Source organism: Rhipicephalus sanguineus, chromosome 1 (assembly GCF_013339695.2).
Source record: "Rhipicephalus sanguineus isolate Rsan-2018 chromosome 1, BIME_Rsan_1.4, whole genome shotgun sequence".
Classification (NCBI taxonomy): domain Eukaryota; kingdom Metazoa; phylum Arthropoda; class Arachnida; order Ixodida; family Ixodidae; genus Rhipicephalus; species Rhipicephalus sanguineus.
This window is the reverse complement of record NC_051176.1, coordinates 62,841,022-62,856,754: the sequence shown is the minus strand read 5'-3', so window position 1 is coordinate 62,856,754 and position 15,733 is coordinate 62,841,022. Positions and strand designations below refer to the sequence as shown.

The 15,733-nt window shown below is 50.3% G+C and overlaps 1 protein-coding gene across 1 annotated transcript in view; it reads left to right on the top strand.

The window, feature by feature from the left end:
* Nucleotides 1–15,733, top strand: part of LOC119392185 (homeobox protein EMX2-like) — a 94,484-nt gene that overhangs the window by 65,559 nt on the left and 13,192 nt on the right. The window lies entirely within an intron of this gene.

The following is a 15,733-nucleotide window of genomic DNA, read 5'->3' as shown; positions in this document are numbered from 1 at the left end:
TACGTAGTAATTGCACTCATGTGGCATTCGAATTTCTGTACTGTACTTGTAAATAGAGCTTGAAATATGCGCTTTATATAATGTTGGATGACGGATAGGTACTGATGTCATTATCTGTAACCGACCCCTGTAATGGCCTGCAGGTGAACAGTATATGCTAAAATAAATAACCTGAGTGGCGTGGCTGGCAAAGCGCGCTCACGAGGTCAAGAAGGAGCGCGACCATCTGCGCACGCTTGTGCAGGTGACGCACGCGTTCGCTAATTGGACAGGTGTGCGCCACCCCCTCCCCCTTCTGCATTCTTGACCGCCGCTTTTGCACGCGTTCAGTTCCTTTGCAAAACAAAACAAAACGAAAAAAAAAACGACGGCATAATTCGTGTTGTTTTTCGCTATTCGCTGTTTTGCGAAGTTCCCTTTGTACTCCCCTAAAAGCATTAAAATTATTTGTCTGTACAACTACGTGAACCGATAATACGAGGCGTTACGAATAAATGGTGTCCAATGGACTTTTTATTCGCAGAGTTATATGGCATCATGGGCTTGAGCAGTGGCGGATGGCAACTCAGCCATGCAATATTTTTCTTGCGTCGTTTTGCACTTGTGGCAGCACTCACGAACGGAAGCTGTCATTAATAGTTTGCGTCCCGGTGACAACGCTTCCAACGAAAAAAAAAAAAAAAAAAAGACGCGATGTAGCTTGAAGTGGGAAAAAGGAAAAGCACACCGAGTTCCCATCGTTCGCTGTGCTGCCCCAAAAGCGACGCTAACGAATGTCGACCGACAGCGCAGAACAAAAAAAAAAATTGTCTATTTCGTATCGTTTGAGGCATTTACGAACACGCGAGAGAAGATGTGTGAAGATATATACAGTCGCGCACGCAGTCGTCGCGCGTTTGAGAAATCCCTGACAACTTGCGCAATACCGTCGTACGGAGGTGCGCGAGTTGTCACTTGCTGGAGTTAAACTCTTATACAAGCGTCATTCTTTTGATGTTTTTGTCATTTGTCGGCACTAAGCTTTAGAATATCTGTCGCCTACTATACTTATGTATATGTGTGTGTTTCGACGCGCTCTTGCAAACCCAGAATCTCGACTAATATTCCGCAATAAGAGCGCGCGATTCGAGTTGTTGCTTTCCTGTGGCGCCACTGTACAGCTATACTTCCAAAGCGCAGCTGTGTGCATGAGAACGAAGCTGCGGTGGTATTGCGTAACCAATGACAGGACACCCAAGTTCGCACGCCTATATAAGCGATACGCCCCTCGAAGATCGCTTTACACAATATATCCGTAATTATGCGCACTGCAGAAGTCCGTGCGAAGCCGCGCAAACTCGGATTACAATATATGTAAAGACAGCCAGCGTCGGCCTCACACTTACAGCTTTTCCAGTGAAATCTGAGTTCGCGCGCTTCGTCCCCACCGCCAAACCGGGGCCCCAGTTAACAAAACCCTCTTAGGCCAGAATTGTTTGAAAATTTCAGCCAATCCTAACGGTCGACGTAACGTTATCGAAAAGTACCAACGGCAAAAAGAACGAAAGAAAATCCTTATAAATTCGGATCTGTATGTGCGTACGTATGCACAAAGCGCGCGTATTAGGCAAAAAAAGCAGCAGTCGCGAGCGCGTGCTCTAACGTGTCCTTGCGCAGTGAACCACGCCGGGCGTGCGCAAGCGCGCCAGCCGCCGCATTTTGCCGTCGACGCGGACGCGGCCGATGTGCGGAGCAGACCCTCGTGAAGGCAATTACCGCTCGTGCGCAAATGCAGCCGGCACCACACTCTCTGGCAAAATACACGGCTGCATGCATGCGCTTACGGCCGCGGCGATTCCAATTTGCGAGATCTGGGGGCTGTCCGATGTCCACCCCCGTATTTATCTCTTTAGGTGATTTCTTTTTCACCTGTCCACCGCAGCGTCCTTCGACTCGCTCGCACAACGAGAGTCCACGTAGCAAGCATATACGCGCTCTTTTTTCTCACCGTCTCGTTCTCTCATTAGCCGCGCACGCCGCTTCAGCGCGTCTGCTGCGCGCCCCGCCAGCGCACAGAGGCGCACCACTGCAGCGCTATGCGGCGCAAGCGGGTCCGACGCTGAAGGCACATCCGGACAAAAGCGAAACTGCGCATTAACGAGGCCGAGCAAGGACAGCTGGCGACCATTAACAATTATACTATACGGCTCGCCCCAATGAGCGGCCAGTGCGAGACGCCTGTTAGCGGCGAGGACCTTTGTGCTTCTCTTTTTTGCGCCGGGACTCGTTTAGTTGGAAGTGGGGATATAATAACGACAAAGACTATATCATATACTCGGATCGTTTGTTCTGGTGGCTGGCCGATGGATGTGCCCTCGGAAGTTGCTTGCGCGAGCGTACTTGCATATATTGCTTCTTTTGAATGGACGCTTCTGCGTGCCGGCAAGGCTCTAATTGGTTCGCGTGGGGTGCGACGATATTGAGGCGTCGGTTGCAATAGCAACGAATGCGCCTCGTACTTGGTACACGTATAGGCATATAGCTCGGCCAACTCACTCACGAGTCGACTCACTCAGACTCAGATTGGGCCGTGAGTCTGGCTTTGAGTGAGTCCGGGTGAGCAAAATTTTTCTGACTCTGAGTCTGACTGAGCTCTAAGCGGAAAATATGTTTCTTTAGTTAGTCTGAGCGACCTCCACTTTTTTTGCCGACCTATGGTCCTACCTACGCAACTTCAGAATTGCTGTCATCCTTATGTCGGCTCACGTTAACTCACACATATTCAATGCACTAGTGTTCATACACCAGCTCAATATTGATCGAGCAGAGGCTTGAGTTAAAAAGGGTAGGGGAGTGTCTTGACCCCCCACCCCCTGAAAAGTCTTGCACGGGAAGTTCTTGCTAAAAATATGTCGTGCGAGTCGTACAGTGTTTTACGGAACGGCGTTCCAAGTAACGACGTTCCAGGGACTAGTTCTTTTTTGGAGGAACGCCACCATTCCATTAAGGGTCGGTGGAACTGTAGCGGTAACTCGTTACGTTTACGTAGGAATGGTAGAGGGAACGGCGTTCCTCCAATAAACGTTCCACAGACACAGCTATCTGACCTAGTGGGAATCGGTTCATTCTTACGAAGCGCGAAAAACACGGGGACGAAGCAGAGATACGCAGAGATAAGCAGATCGCTTGTCCTGCATGTGTGTGTCTCTGCTTCGTCCCCGTGTTTTTCGTGCTTCGTAAACATGAACCGTTCCACGGAGTCAGTCGGCGACTGTACATATGGGCGGGCTGCGGCTCATTGTGTTTTCCGAGCTCTTTCTTCGTAGTGAATGCGGTTCTGTAAGTTGAAACTTGTGATGGCATTCCCTGAAACATTGCATTGAAAAGATGGCTTCGGAGCAGCGAGTCGCCGCGGCGGCCTCTTCAACGTTGCCAAATTAAGTGTTGACGTGGTGGTTCCCTCTTTCGGACACCAACATCGAGATGCAACTCTTGCTGAGTTCAGATAAGGGACTTGGTTGCGAATGCGTATTCTGGACATTTTTCTCCTGCAAAACTGTGATATCGAATCAGCATTTAATAAAGGACTATGTATTGTTTCTTTCAATGCTGTTTCTTGAGCAAGAATTTAATTATGGTGTGTGTTATGTTGCGTTATTGTTGGGCCACGATGAATACGGGACCAGCCCAGTCGAGAGCAGAAGTGGAACTGTTATTCTCCAGATCAAGGTTACGGAAGCGTACGTAGGTGGCGCTAGTTGCTGTCCTTTAGTTCAAGGCGGCGCATAGATGGCAGCACTAGAGAAGGAGCCGGAATATTGCGCGCATATGTAACAGTGTGCATCGTGAGTAACTATCCATTTCAACATCTGAAGCGCGGTAGCTGACTGCGCATCTGAAGACCGAAGTGGAAAGTGCCATATCTATGTAATAGATGAGCGCCAGTGTTGCAGTTAGACGTGTTGGGAGTACGTCCGGTGCATGCTCCCTGAAAAAAAATCGTCTACGTGCGTTTCTTTGGATCTTCTTAGCTGTAGACAATGTTCAAATTCATGCGTATTTCGATGCTGAGTTTTACGTTGCTCACTTTGCTTCGCCCTTCGTGCGACACTACAGTGTAATTTAAAAAAATCAATGTACGTAAATACGACATGTTCCAATGTTGGAAGTGCAACATGGAATGCGTCCCTTTCGCATTCAAGGAACTTGTAACGGGAACTTGTTCCAAGATTAGGGGAGAAACGAGGAACGAGCTTCGTCCTGTTTTATTGGAACGTGAACAACACGGACTCGTGTCTTGCAACAAAAATATCCTTATAAGATTGCAACCGCTGATAACTCGTATATTGAATGCACGAGATCAAGGCGCCACGTAGGGCACCGATTGTGTTTGTGTTGAAGGGCACTGACATTATAGTCGACAAAGCTAATATCGCTAACAGACTCACGAGTCGACTCACCTCAACTCGATCGAGTCGTGAGTCTGAGTGAGTCCGCTTGAAAAACTTTTTAGTGAGTTGGTTGAGGAAAAATTTGCTGAGTCTGCTGCATGCGTCCGAGTGAGCCCTAAGTGCAAAATATATTTCTTGAGTGAGTCTGATGAGCTCCATTATTATTATTTATTTTTGCCAGGACCTATGCGTATAGGTATACCGTATACGCAATCTAAGTTACAGTGTATCCAGAAACTGCAGTAGCAAGCCCTATGCGCTCCGTAAATCATTGTTAATTACGGCTTACTTGTCACCTTTTGTACATATACACGGTTCAGTTGGCTCTGCCAAATCCTGAATGTGCGCAATTTACAAGGATTTTTTTTTTTTTCCCGAGAGGCTCTCGATATAAATGTCTGGCAGCAACCTCTCCTGCCCATGTCGTCAGGGCTTGATCTCGCGTCGACGCGTTGTGCGTGTAAAATGAGCTGTCGACGGGCCGTCGTTTTACGTTTTACGTTTTACGTTACGACAGATGTTCCACTGCGTGTGCATAAATACACACAAGATTCGCATAGAAAACGCCACCTCTCTCTGCACTGTAAGTCACCTTGTCACCTTTGATTCGCTTATACTCATAAAACACGAGCGCACACAAGTGAGTTAAAGCGCCTAGGAGTTGAACTATGCACATACTGACATACCTCTATTTAGCATTATATATGCAATCCAATTTACGACATGTACATATCGTGCATCGTGCAACGGAGATGCGTGGATGAAATAAAAATCGCTAAAAGTTCGTTGGGCTCGTCTACTTTCTTGCAGCAATCTTATATATATTTTCTTAGATATATCAATTGTGCTCAACCATCCAGTGACTTGAGTTCATTTAAGCGAGCGGCAACACTCAGCGGCAACCGCAGGCAACACAGGAAGCGGCAAAGGGGAAAGACATATCACGGGAAAAAAAAAAAAAAAAGAACTCACGTAGTAGTGAATGGGCAAGCTGGGCAACAGGAAAAATCACATTTGCGAGCATGATCAGTGGCTTGTTACACACTTGGACAGCCGCGGGAACCTGCTCACTTGACGCCCGAAAAGTGTGTTCACTCTCGTCACGGGTCATTCGGAACAATCGGACGGGTATATACATGCATATAGATGCGCTTGACTCAGGCGACAGAGGCGGTGTTACAACGCACGCTGATCACCTTTGGACAAGGAACGAAGCGACCGCGAAGGGGGACTGGGGGGACACCCTCCTGGAGCGTTTTGTCACTGCCAGGCGCCGAATTAAAGCGGTGACTAAGAAAAAAAAATAAGCAAGACAGGAACGACGACGCTTCACAACCACCACTACCTGATTCCTCACTGTCTGTCGATGTACCCGCATACATGAATAATGTGTCGGTGCAAACAAACCCGTGAAGAAGCGGTGGATGTTCTGCCAGCCGCTTCCACCCCCTTCCCCCCTTTCCTCTTACGTACCACCCTCTACCTCTGTTACTCTTCTAAAACAAGCCGTATATACGACTTGTCGGTGCAGTTGCGTGCAGTACATATCGGGCCGTCAGCTGCGAGGCGAGGCCGCCTCGCAGCTGGATAGTGTGACGGTTTGTTTCAAACAGTGTACAATTCCACAGTACCTTTATTCTCGAAAGCGGAGCAGTTGCCTGGGTGTAGCACTATTGCGTGTCAGGTAAGATGTGCCTTGAAGTGACGCGAGCTTTTCAGGATGTATTGTCATGACCCGCGGGTTATTCGAGCGAAGAAAGTTAGCGAGCACCGAACAGTGTGGTGAGGCACCAAGTGCCTTCCAGTTAACGCGCTTCCAGAAGCGCTAGTCCGCTCGCGCGTATGTTTTGTGCACTGAAGCAAATGCGGTAACCCTAGACACTTGAAAAAAAAAAAAAAACACGCATCTCCACGAAGTAAATCATGACGAGTGGCGAAGCCCTGGGTATCGTATGGGTGAGTAACCGTACGTTTACCCCGAGCGTTTCCCCATATAAATTGAGTGACATAAAGTGACATAAGGAGTCGACGACAAAGCTAGGTCCTAAGGTCCATAATGTCTACCTTGAAGTCGCCGACTAGGGTTTGTGCTTGCAGGTGTTTTATATTGTTTTGTCGCAATTCTTATTCATACTAGTCTATTGTTAAACCTATTGTTGAAACCACGCATCTCCACGAAGTGAATCATGACGAGTGGTCGAGCAGGTGTGTAAGCGCGGACGCCGGCACACGGATGGACGGACATACCTCGGACTTAAGGTGCTTCGCCCCTAAAAACGGCGGGGCGGGGTGAAAAATTTCGCAATAAGCGTTGTTGTTAGGTCTCAAAGCGAAGGCTCCTGTAATCCAATATAATGCGGGCTATCTTGTTCGACAGTGATGCTGCTGATCGAGACACAAATTATTGCTAGTATCCCCGCTGAATAGCTTTGCATGCCCGAAGACCGAGAAACATGCCCGTCTGCTTTGAAGTAAGCGTCACGCAAACTATATGCAGACTCCCACGCCTTTTTCACTCGCTCAGTGTGCACGAAACTCTTTCGGCAGCGGTTGAGTGCCTATTCCGACGTACAAGAAACAAAGGCCTGGCGGCAACTCTTGGAGAGACAAAGTGAGCACGCGTCAGGCAATCGGGCGCTTCTTGACAATCCATTTTGATTCACGAGATAGACGCCTCGAACTACAGCCGCGCTGCTTCTCCGAAGCGGCGGCGTGTCGTGCCACCGGGGTCAGCAGTTGTCGCTCGCCGTTGCACACCCCTCCTTGCTGGCTCTGCAGGCCATGTCAGTGGACGGAGGGTTCCAAAAAGAAAAGACATGACAAATGGTGTGAGCGAGCCAGAAGAAGACCGAGTCTTCTCGCCCGCGCGCCAACGAGAGCCTGTCGACGTCGGTCTTTCGGCTTGGTGGGGCTCGCGTCCTCTTTGTCTTTGACGACTACCTCCTGCGGGCGCATATCGCTTCTTGGGCACCGACATGCGTTGTGTGACCGGTCCGCGTGAAAGAGCGCTGGCGGGAGACCCCTCGTCATCATCGGCGTTCCTCCCGCGGCTGACCCGGCGAGATGATCGCCGTTTCCGGCCGCCCCTAAACTGGGCCTGTCGACGGTGCCGCCTCCTCGTGTTTCACCCCGCTCTTTGCACGCTCCCCTCTGAGAGGTGCCGATCGAGGCTTCGTTCCAAGGGCCCGAGCGGGAACGCATGCACCCTGTGGGCACGTGACTACGCACGCACAAGTGGCGCGACAGCTTTTCATCGTACGCGCGTCACGCAATTACCCGGAGCCGCGTGGCCCTCGGAAAAACCGCACGGGCTACAATGTAAACTTGTTAGTCTGACGACGAAATGAAGCTGGAAATGAAGCCAAGGAGATAACGGGGATGTTTAACTGTGTCGTTTAATTCAAACGTAGAAATTGCGATGAGGATCGAAAGACAACTTGTCGGCGCTGTAAGCCGAACCAACAAGTGTGCACGATGCGTGAGATGCTCTCTACCAATCGGCCGAAGAGTATAAGAGGCGAGTGGGACGTGTCTCTCTTCCTGGCAGGCCGCTTAACAAAGAGCATCGTGAAAGCCTTCTGCTCGTTTGTCAATCAAAGGCTCGTGTTGCCCGCTGGACACAGATGCTCCTGACTCGAAAGGCGCCGAGTCATCCCCCGTTTTCGGCATTACTGGTAAGTTCTCTTGGTACGTCTTTCTTCGGACCTACAGAAAAGAATAGCCAAATAAATGAATGCACCACCCCGTGTGCGGCTGTAGTCTCCTGTCGTTCATTAAAGGGGTACTGAGACAAATGTCGGGGCCGAGATAGCCTGCGGGATCGATTCCCGTGAACATGCGTTATATGATCTGCAAAATCTGCAAAATATCAACAGCGATATAGCTTTGGAAGGGTTTTATATAAATTTCGAAGTTCGCGTGCGTGATCCAGCTCTATACACCGCCACTCGCCACATTGACACCCCTGAAAGTGACTCTACGGTGACACCCCTGCTTCCCCCACGTCACCACGCTGCAGCCGATACAAATGTATGACGACGTCATAGCCGCCATTTCTCTTTTGCCGCGCTTGCGCCAGCAGACTACTTTTCGGCGGCTGGCATCCGCGGCCGCGGCGCACGCGTTGAAAGTCGTAGTCGTATGAGGAACTTCTTGATTGCCTTGTGCTGTCCTGGGCTGCGGACCGCGCGGAAGTGCGTCACAGTTCTGTGCGCTGATGTGGTCGAGCGATGCACACGCTAGGTGGTGATAGTTGCACCCGGCGGCTTGTCGTTTTTGGAGCTCCCTCAACCGAAAGTGAGACTGGTCGGCAATGAGGAGCTTGTAATTAATTATCTGGTCGCGCGCTGCAGCAAACGATGTGTCGTGTATGACTAAGAGACCCCAGCAAACATTACAGCAAAGAAACCCGAGGCCAACATTTTTGTGTCAGTACCCCTTTAAGATGCGAGACCAGAAAAATACTTGACATGTGGATATAAACTCCTTGAGCACAACAAAACCACTTCGAGATTCAGAGCTCGAATTATTACCGTCACGATCTTATCGACACTGAAGAGCTACTCGGAGCGCTGTAATATACGCCTGACTACATTTTGTTTGTGAGCTAAAATGTACGAGCAAAACGTGTGCCTGTCACATATCCTAAGGTATAAACATAGCCTGTACGTGTAGATGTACTCGAGAGGCTCGCCCATATCTACGACGATGTGGGATAGAGGAGTGGTGTTGGCACGTACCAGAGCGCATAATCTTCCTTCCGGGTCGCACCATTGGCTGCAAGGTGAGCGCAGCACAGCTCGTGGTGGGAAGGCTACGTGCGGCGTGTGGGCGAATGTGCAAATCTGTCGTATCGACGAGCGGGGCGATCAGACACTGCTTTTTCAACGCTGTCGGTCGCTGAGGTGCCATAGAAACTGCGGCGTCTCTCGCGGCACGCCCAGTAGTGGCGCTTCCGTGGTGTGCAGGCCGCCTTCACGTGGCAAGAGATGCCCGTCCGGCAAGCAACGCCCACAAGGCAGTCGCCACGGTCGCAAGAGGTCATTGATACAAGCCTCCTCCTCTGCAGCGAGCAAAACAAGGACAACGCGAAAAGTTCCTCTCCTATCGGGCGGCCAGCAAGAACTCGAATGAGCGCCCTAATCTGTGCGTCTTCTGTAATGTCCGCGTATCGCTAAGTGTTCCGAGCCGGCCGGACGGGGTTTTTCATTCAGCTGGAGAGAGCGCCCAAGCCGGCTCAGATATCGAGCCTGTGGCTTGTCTACGACACCGCCGGCAGCAGGCGACTGTGGCGTAAACGACCGACGAAGCAAGAGTAAAACGGCTCGAAAACGCCGCCGTTTAGGCCGCTGCGAACAGGAAGTCGTAAATTGAATCGCCAACGAACATTCACGCTCACTCGCCGCCGCTCGCTTTCGAAGCGCCATCGACGACTCAAACATGGCGCGTGTCTACGAGCCGCTCGACCATTCTGAACACGCAATGGAGCCGGCGCTCATTTTTTATTTGTCCTTCGTGGAGCGCTCCTTTCGCGTGCTTGTACGCACGTATCTGCCGATGTGTATCGATGACCGCTGTACATATACGACTGCATTCCGGTCGGCATCGCCTGCGAGCCGTGGAGACTCGGTGAGTGAGGAGTGTACGGCGAGTGTATACGCGCGCTCTTCATTGCCTCGACGATGCGCCCGCCGCCGTCTGCGGAGGTTCCGTGCAGCGGGTGGGCGCTCGCATCGGCATGGGTTTGCTGCACGATACCGGCGTTTGAATGGCTTCGCTATGGAGCATTCGTTGTAGTACCCGACAACTGCGACTTGGAGAGAAACCCCAAGTCTCGACAGGTCTGTGAGAGTGGAAATTGTATCTGGCTGCGTTCGGGTCCTTCGCTGGGCTGCACCGTACCTGTATGACACGACGGCCGAGACGCGTTCGGCCCTGATGTAGAGGAGAGCGCGGCAGTCGTCATCTCACGACGATGTTCGCTTGGCCCCGATGACGCGACGCCGGTGCTCGCGCGGAAACCCTCGTGGCCGCCGGCGCTGCGTGCTTGGATAACGAATCGCGGCTGTCCATTCAAGCCTCTCTGTCGAGTCGGCGCTGCTATTTAAGTTGATGAGGCTTGTTCGATGAAGCGACTGTTCGGCTTTTTTATCTCTCCGATGCTTTGACCGCGTTCGAGAGAACTTACGACGGTATGCAAAGTCGACAAATAGCGCAACAATCGAAGCTTAGATATACATAACGAAAGCGTCAATGGAAATGGTGGGTGGAGAAATGTTGTATTGAGGATAACAGCCAACGTTTTCAGCAGACTTCAAGAGGCAAGGCGTCACTGGGTTTCTCAGTGCCATGCGCATCCATGCATACCCTAGCGGAGGAAAAGCATAACCGTAAATCAAAAGGAGGCAGTCCATCATTGCAGTTCGGCACAGGCGAAGTTACTTTTTACAGCAACTTTAATCTTTTTCATTGCGCATATTCCGCTCCGCAGTGCTGAACTTTGCGTATGTACTGAACGAGCGAAACTGCTTTACTGAATGGAGCTTTTAGTGCGATAAACGAGGACTAAGAGGAGGCATGAGGCAGGCGAACGCTGACCAAGAAGGGTTTTTATTTCGAACGAAGGGACTATACACATAAAGGCAAGAAAGCTGTTACACGTCATGTGCGCGCAGACTGCACAAAATTTCTATAGCTTCGCGCAAGAAAGACAGATCCTACCTTGGTAGCTTTAGCACAGGTGTCACCTGACCTGTCAACCAATTATGTTTAATGACTTCGCGGGCCAACTGTTTTAGCACTTCTGCTGACATTCAGGCAGGCAGTAAAAATCGGATAACGCTTAGGCATTTTTGCTAATCTTTCCCGCGATTATAATTTCTTCAGTGTGTATCCAGAGACCCCCATCTCATTTTTGTCACACTGTGACTATGCTCTCCAAGATGATCGTAGAGGAACCTTCCGCTTGGACCAAAGTAGTTAGCCCCGCAAGTCCTGGGCACATTGTAAGCAATTGCTTACGCACATTCAGTGAACTTGGAGTGATGTCTCTTTTTGCACGCTGGCTTCTCGGGTGCACAGGGCCGTGTCAATCTGAGCAAACAATACATGGCAATTTTTAATGATAACCTCGACGATGTTAAGAGAGAAGAGTAATTCATAATGTTTCTTGAATCAGGAAATAGCGCGGCAAAAAACGAAGACGAAGTGGAAGAACGAACGACACGATGCGCTTCGTGTGGTTCGTTCTTCTGCTTCGTCTTCGTTTTTACCGCGCTGTTTCCCGATTCAAGACGTTCAGTCAACTAGCCAACAAGTTCACCTTATCAGACAAAATGATTTGTTCAGGTGTGTAGTCCCGAAATACGCCAATAGCGCTCACAGGCCGAGGAGGTACCGCAGCTCCCAGCTTAAGCCGCGCCGCAAATGTAGTGCTGCCTTCAGAATTTGTCGCTCTGTGTCGTAATGTAACAGTCACACAGGGCGTGTTTTAATTCTTCCGAGTGTGTACATCGAAATGTCCTACTGTTTAACCTTGTACTTGGAGTATTTTTATGGCAACGTGGAGTCTGATTAGGTTAATGCATGTTTCATCTTGTCTACTTAATCCTCGTGGCATATAAAAACTACACGAGGGGTCTATTCTGTACCGTTCAGTACTGGTTACTTGCGTAACACCATAATAATCGCTGCAGATTACAGGCAAGCGCAGATACCAGAGTGGCTGCATCTTTTCGTGAAAAAGGAATGTCAACTTTCTCAGATGTAGCGTCATCTGCGACTCTGGCCCCGGAGTCACAATGAACATTATCTTGTACACCACAGTGAACTGGTAGCCAGTGCTGTACAACATCGCGGTGAAGTTCGTGAGCATTAGTGCCTAGGCGCCTGATGTCCAGGACTAGTTGTTCTTGCACGCGCGGCGACTTCAGGGATTGCAGTGCCACTTGCGAGCTGGACAATATGGTTTAAGAATCAGTGTCTGGTCCTTAATATATGTATATGTACGCCCTCCGCAGTGCGCCATGCTCAGTATAGCCGCAGTGGAAGTATACGGCGACTCACAGCAGGAGAGCTGGTAACATTTCAAAATTTTATATGCCCTAAAAAGGATCGCTGAAAGGCATGACACGAAAGCGATATTCTCGGCTCCTTTCAAGATGAAACAGCTTTGCAAGCAAGTAAATGCCGATACAAAAAAATCGCCAGGAAACAGTTGCGGAATAAGGTATTCCAACAGGTATCCGGATTGCGTAGTCAACGTTGTTTACAGGATAGCTCTCACGTGCGCAAAATTGCATGTAATGCATACTGAAATGCTATACATGAATGCTAAATGCCCTGGCGGTTGAAATGCTACATTCACCAGGGCATTTAGCCGCGCATTGCGCACGATGTGGTTACAAACCTATCTTTAGCAATATCAAGGTGTTGGATCGCTGCAAGTAAATTCAGAGCCCATCCACCATGTGAAGGTGGAGGACGAGCGAGTTCTCTCTCTCTTGAGGTAGCCATTTCCTAGCAACGTCATCAGTTGCCCCTTGAGTGACCACTGCTATGGGTCAGCGACGTACGCACATGAACGGAAGGCGTGGCGACACCAGTCTTTCCTCGACGGCATTTATTTGCGGGGGTGGCTGTGGTACGGTGGGGCACACCTAGGCGTTGGTGGTGCCGAACCGGGGCACAACTCCCTCAAGCACTAAGTCACGACACGTCCACACACCGGCAGTTGCTCGAGGCAGTCCGATGACACACGGCCCGATCTTCGCTGCCGCACAATCCCGCTGCAGTTGGTCACGCACGCCAGAGGGGTACCCAAATGGATTCCCGACCAAGCCCCGTTGAAATCTAGCCGAGGCTCCCGGTCAGAGCTCGTCTGGATTGTAACCAACTCGCCAACGCGCATTTTCAGCTTCGCAATACTAAGGATCGTGGGGGGCAATGCGTTTGAGCTTAGTGTTGCACTCCCGATCTTCATCATTTATTTTAACCAGGTGGCGTCGTTTGGCGTAGTCACAAGCGCGCGGCGTGGTCTCGCCATCTCTCGGAGGCAGCGCGAAACCAGGGCGCGGATGATGCGGTGTGAATTCCGCGCCGCCTTCGAGAGACTGCGTGACCACGCCGCTCAGATGATATGCTTATGTCAACATCTCGGACACATTTTTTTTTTTTGCCAGATCCTAGCCATAGACACAACTTCGTATAAAGGACGAGAAATCTTAAAGGCTTACTTCGTCCTAAAAATTACCCGACAAACCACGTCAGCTCTCATGCTGTCGCACTGGAAAACCCAGCTTTTAATTTCATGGACGAGCATTAAGTCAACCCTGATGTGTCGCTTTGAATCTTACATTTGCGTAGTTCACGTTAATTTCATCTTGTGCTCTTTTTATCTGCCTTTCACCCTTTTGTTTGTGTATATATATGACATGCGTTGCGAAAAATAAACAGTTGTTTTTTTCGCACATGTGTGTCATAGTCTTTCCGTTTTGTCCTGGTGTAACAGTATACCGCAATAAAACGGTGTGTACCAACTAGCCCCCGTCGTGACTGGTACAGTGCCCCAGGAACGAGCGTGCGCTTTCGTGTATATATATGTGCACGACTGCTGGGCTACTTTCAGAAACGCCGTGTTTGGTACACAGAAAGGGACACGAGCCGGTACACCACATTACGCATCGAACTATGCCTACATCTAATCAGCTTCAACGACCTCCGACGAAACGCAGATATGGAGGCATCATCGCCCTGACGTAGCATGCAAAATTGCTCTCTCTGAGGAGGCTTTCACGGTCGCGTGAGGTGGCCACGTAGTTTAGAACGAAAGCTTGCTGCTGTTCCCCGAACGTAGTGAAGGGTTCGACGAAATATCGTCTGCCGAGCAGCGAACATTGTAGGAAAACTGAGCACTCTCTAAAGTCAGGAGCAAAAGAAAAAAAAAAACTGTTCGGAATCCGTGCAGCATTCGGGCACGGCATCCGTCGCAGAGCTCACCAAGATTTTAGTTCACTCAAATTATTGTTTCCATTCGCGACGTGGAAGAAAAGAAACTTAACCGAGTCGAGAGCACATTGTATCAATGCTATACAAGTCCTGTTACCCATACGGGACGACACCGAGGCGCAGCTGCGGGCTTCCCGTCGCTCAGCCACGTCTTTGGGCTGGTCGGCCCTCGAGCAGCGGCGGAACGACCAAGCGCCAGTGGAGCGAGGACGTGGGCGTGCAGGCGGGGTGCCTTATCGGCCTCACGACGCAGCGTGTCGTTGTGCGCGGCCCACGCGTGTGTCTCTCGCTCAGCCTCGAGGCGAAGCCGCCGCGTGCCTTCCGATCCACGTTTCGGTGGCCTCGTGCTGCGTGAACGGCGTCCAGATGCAGCTGACTTCATGAGGCGGCCTCGCTTCTCGATTGTTGCTTGAAGAAACTGGCTTCCGTGCATCGCGCTGTTGCTGCATCTCGGTGACGTAATCTTCTTTATTTTCCGGGCCTTCCAGCTGTAGTTCAAGAGTCTTTTGCCGTGCGACCGCCAGCTTTTTTCTTCCCGTGCACACGAAAAAAAATCACAGCAACATTCAACAGATTGAAACTTGAACCGGGTAATGTAACGATTGCATTCCAATCACCATGAACTTCTTGTCGTACTTTGTCCGTGGTGCTGCGCCTATGCTATCTATGGAATCAGCCGGCCGTGAAAATGGTGAATGACGAGAGTAGTATACAGTCGAGGGCAAAAAAGGGCAGCGTTACACTATGCTGGCCTCGGTTCGCTGTTTCTCAGTCAACGGGCCATCATGTAACACACACGTACGCTTGGAACAAGCGGCGTCTCTTCATCGCAAACTCTGATCGTGGTGTACGGTCCTTGCATGATGGTATAGGGCGCAACCTTGTGCGTTTCGAAAGAGGTTTCCGAGAAGCCTAACGCATCTTTTTATTTATTTATTGCTTAGAATAGGCCTCAGAGGGGCCGAGGTTTAATGCGATATGAATGCATGATAGAGCCCAGGTTTCTTCTGTTACACAGATTTGAGTAGCAATTAAGTGAGGTGGCAATGTCCATTGGAAATTAAGGTCGTTGACGTTTTTAATAGGTTCAGAGGAATCGCTCAAGTCTGGTTATCTCTTGTTACGGCTTGGCACAGAGTTGGACTTGTTTGGTTTGACGCCTTTCCGATTTCGTCCGCGGTTGTCCGCGAATGCATGGCGTGCACCCCGAAAATATTCTGAATGGAAGGAGGTCGATCTCATGTGCGACGCCTAGAAACTCGAGCGTGCGCACGGTGTAATACAGGTCGATTCGTCCC